Source organism: Rhagoletis pomonella, unplaced genomic scaffold (genome assembly GCF_013731165.1).
Source record: "Rhagoletis pomonella isolate Grant_MI unplaced genomic scaffold, Rhpom_1.0 Rhpom_scaffold_00003, whole genome shotgun sequence".
In the NCBI taxonomy this organism is placed as follows: domain Eukaryota; kingdom Metazoa; phylum Arthropoda; class Insecta; order Diptera; family Tephritidae; genus Rhagoletis; species Rhagoletis pomonella.
The window spans coordinates 54,279,904-54,284,967 of record NW_023458557.1 but is presented as its reverse complement, the minus strand read 5'-3'; positions in this window follow the sequence as shown (position 1 = coordinate 54,284,967).

The following is a 5,064-nucleotide window of genomic DNA, read 5'->3' as shown; positions in this document are numbered from 1 at the left end:
GACCTAGCAAAGGGTACCCTTTGATATTTGTACACTTATTTTGGTTTATTACATGAAAACGCGCGATTGAAATCGAAATATTTCAACTTACATGTGTGGTTAAAAGACTAAGTTTTAATTTAGCACTAATACTTAAATTTTCGGAGCACTAGTTTATTAATAATGTGGCTTCCATAATTCACAGTGGCAACTGGACTTGGCAAAGGGTACTCTTATCCTATTTGCCTACTTATTTCGGGTTATTACAAGAAAACGCGCGATCCAAATTAAAATCTTTCAACTTACCCGTGTAGTTAAAAGATTGAGCTTTAATTTAAACACACAGATTTATATAATTTATTAACAACTTTAATATGAATTACTCTTATATGTGAAACACACTTTTATGTGTATAACACGCATATTAAATGGCGGGAGTTGAGTTGTCAAAATAACTGTCACACAGCTCTTCGAAAGTTCGAATTTCCTACTCCCAAATTTTCGGGCAAAATGCTGCTCCCTGGCAGTTTCGAATAGGAGGATTTTATTCTCGAGAAAAGTAAAATCCTCGAGAAATTAAATCCTCGGGAATATTCAGAATTGGGCTGTGTATATCAGGCTTAAAGGACTTCACCATAGGAGTGTTCGATATTTAAGAAAGTATCGATATCATGAATCTTCGCATGTAAAATCGATATGGCGATATATCGGGCTGAACAATATCGATATTGAAAAAATCGATGTTCAAAATCCTACTCCCAATTGAATAGAATATTAAACCTGCCTATCTACTCACCTAATTGTGTTATTTCCAATTTGCATATTTACTGAGTATTAAAACGGCATGTCTGTCGACTCAAGCGGTTTGTCAAACTTAAGAGCTAAATAAATCACACAGTACAGTATTTTCCCATACACTTTTTTGTAGTTGAAAAATAAATTTCAACTTAAATATCGATATTGCGGGTAAAGTATCGATGTAAAGTATCGACCTTGGAATATCGATTCAAAAAATCTATTATCGTGCCATGAAATATCGATATTCAGGATAATCGATACGATATCGAACGTTCCTACTTCACCACATTTTATTAACTGGATATACTGAGCTCTAAGCTGAAATTAGTCAAGAACGCAGAACGTATACTTAAACGCAGTCTGTATACGCAGAATTTTGTCGACTACTGGAGCCCTCAGTGTTGCTTACTACAGTGTTGCCACTCATCTATGTCTTTTCATAAACTTACCTTTTCAACTACAATTTTTCGTGCTATAATAGATCGCAGCTTAAAGGTGCTAGTAAACGATGAGAGTAAATACCTAGAGAATAGGAATTCACTCTCATTCTCACCGTCTAACAAGTAATGAGAGTGGGTATTCGTTCTTATCGTGGAGTTCTCATAAGTTCTCAGCACAGGAATATTCTTACCCATGTAACAAGTGCGTTTGAGAGTTTTCTTACACTCTCACTCATATTCTCAGCTCTCATATGTTATGCGTTGAAAATTTGTATTATCAGCCGTACACAGTGTAAGATGCCTAATAACGCAAGAGTGATAGAATAAAAGATTGCGAAAATCAAGCTGTGAGCAACCGGTTGTGACGTCATAAAAGTGAGGGAATGAGGGAGCGCAAAGCATAAATTTTACGGAATAAGAGGAAACGCTAGCATGTGATGCGAAATAATGATTTAAATGCAAGTAGAATTGTACCCATTATTTAGCCTTTATATTCGGTACAAGCACACAATTTTAAGTATATCCTGAAGACAGCAAAATAACTTGTCGGGACATTTTGTCTTATTTTTATAAGCATTTCAACGCGTTTTCTAGTATATATATATAGTGAAATTATATGTGGTACCGAAAGGAGAGGTTAACCACTATCAAAAACTTATACACGTAAAAATACATATCTACTTTTTAGGTACAAGAGAGGGTTAGCGGTCCCTTTATTTTCTACATCGTGTAATAACGGACTTACGAAATGCATTGATCATTCATTCGTTAATTCGTTGGGTGTAAGTATTCTCACGCTGTGTTCTTCATGAATATTAACTCATATTAAAATACTTCATATTTTTTTTAGAAATGGACCGACGTAATATCAATTATCACTTTCTTCCTCTTGTTGTTTTCTATCTTCATAGGGGGACAGGAGACCCAAAAGTAATTTTTTGCGTCTATTAAACATTCTTCACAACACCTGAATGACAAAATACTACATAATTATCGCAATGTAGAGAACACAACATTACCGTTACTTTATTCTTGGCGAATACTACAAAGTCATTTATTCTATTTCCACTTATTCACGCCTTTTTCTTCTTTTGTTTTGTTTTGTCACTGCAATCTTGTATTCTGTAATTCTTGCATAAGTTTATATATTATTACATATTTTACTTTCAAACCGCGTGAGAACTCCTCGTGTAAACAGACATGAGAACGAGTGAGATTTTTCCTACCAAAATAAAATGCGTGTGTAACACCGTACAAATGATAGAAGTGAAGCTTCTTAAACGTACCAGGTACCTACTCACGAAATTGGATGTGTAAACATATGTTTACGGTTCGGCAAACCATTAGGCGATTGAATTACATACATAGGTTTGGTTAGAAATCAAACAATAATTTCATTTCATCTTATAAATTTTCTGATATACATATAATTTATTTATTCATTTTCCGGTAACACCACCTTAAATGAATTCGCGCTTCTAGCATCCATAGGACCGGGTTGTAATGGAAGTAATTGTATGTTTAACAAATAAATGAAAATTTGTATGATACAATCAATAGATCCTTACGAATTCGCCATTACCAAGGCACTAAGTAACGTACGCACTTTTGTTTGCAAAATGCATTTATTTAAGTTGAAAGAAGACAAATTCCTTTGTTCGGCATTTATTCTTACTCGCTTTCTATCTTCCAAGGCGAATTCATATATTCTTATCACGAATTCATATATTCATGAGGGAGCAAGAGTATAAAAACATAAAATTACTTTATAAATTAAAAGCATAAGTATCACATGTATGCGTAGTCCAATTCACGAATGAGTAAAAACTAAGTGCATAAACTCTATTTCGCGTTAATTGAAATCATGAAATGGTGTTCATTCTTTCAGTTTCTACTCAAACGCATGAAATGATTTGATGAATTGGCCTACGCATAATGGTAGTAAATGACATAATGAATTACAACAAATACATCTCATTGACATATTGCAAGCCGAAAACGTTGGTTCAAATCAATCCGCAATCAAGTTGGACGTTTTGCCCACAAACATTGCAATTTTGCGAGCAGTCTCCAGTGATCGGACTTTAAAATAAATTTGTGTGGTATAATCTGGAAAAAAATGTGGTAGATCTCAGGTTTTGGATCGAACTTTGTACAAAAATTAAAAATATTCTGCAAGGTTTCACTAAAATTGCAAACATTTTAATTAGAATCTAAAAAAAATTAATTATAGTATAATAATGTAACGTCCTTCTCAAGGTCTCTTTGTATCTGAGTTCGATCACTGAATTGTCGAATAAAGTTCGTCAACCAACTTATCTGTTCTTTATTCAAAATCTCACTACTCATAATTTTTCCGTTTTTGACAATTCAATATTTTCTATGAACACTAAATTAAATGAATAAAATAACAACAAGTATGAAAAGTAACAGGTGCAATAACTCTACAAGTAGCTAGTGGTATCGCGACTTTTCAATATCCGTCACACTGTCCTCCGCTTAAGTCTGATCGTCCCGATTAGACACAATATTCTTCTATCCAAACTGAGCCAATCTGTCCAGGTGAACTACTTTGATTTTCGCCTGTCCTGTTTTGCATTACTGTATACGATACACCACGTCATTAAGCCATTTAACCACCTTGTATGGAAATCCCTTTCTTCCTTTGCGGATTATAAAGAAGTACTAAGTCACCTTTCTTAAATCCCTCAGAGTTCACAGCACAATCAAATCGATCCTTCATCTTATCACTCATTAGCTGGGTATGTTGCCTCACATGATGGTGTAACTTATCCATGTCATCTTGCAGCGTTTTCCAATGACTACCTTCGTCCATTGTGGGGGCAGCACCTCTTCCGAAAACTAAATGACACGGCAGTTTTAAATCACTTCCAAAGAGCGTCCTAGCCGGCGATTGGCCAGTAGTTTCATGTACAGCTGAGCGATAGGCCAACAGGAACATTTGGATGTGTTTATCCCAATTCCGATGGCAGTTCCCCACCACCTTTCGCTAGTGTTCCTCCAAAGTGCGGTTGAACCAGAGAACGTATATTGATAGAGAAGGTCCAAGAACTGTGAATGCCACATTTTTTGAGCCAACAAAACTGGCGAAGCGCATTTTAAGAGCGACAAAAATTTGGAATACTTAACAGCGAAAGCAAAATACAAAGCAGAAAAGAAGAATGTTAACAGAGCTAAATCTCACGAGAGCATTTGGAATGTTAATTTAATATGAATATTGATGGTTTTTGTGATATTTTGGGAAAATTTTCAAATAGAAATTAATAATTAATAGGTTAAATTTTTTTCAATGATTTGTACAAGTAACATGAAATTAAATCGAAAATAGTATATAACATTCCCGATTTTTGTGATATTTTATTAATAATTGCAAATAGAAAAGTCCCATGAGTTTGTGTTTTTTGTGAAAATATTTTTTGATCAAAAAATCCTTTTCCCAAGTGATTTCCACAAATACCGTGAAAATAAATCGAAAATGTTATATAGCATTTTTCGAGTTTTGTAATATGTTGTTCGATTTTCAATTATAAAACTTTATTGGTATTCGATTTTTTTGTAAATAGAGTTTTTAGGAGAAAAAATTATTTCTTCTCGGTGATTTGTACACACAACGTTAAAATAAATCGAAAATATTCTATAACATTTTTTCCAATTTTTGTGTTATTTTCAAGTAAAAAACTATTGGTATTGGACTAAAAAAAAACCGGTGAAAAGAATTATTTTCCTTTTTTTGTAGAGATCTCACAAAACTAAGTCGGAAGTCTGTATGAATTTTTTTGAATAACTTAAGGACGAGCACACCTAAAAGTTAAGCATTCTAAAAATA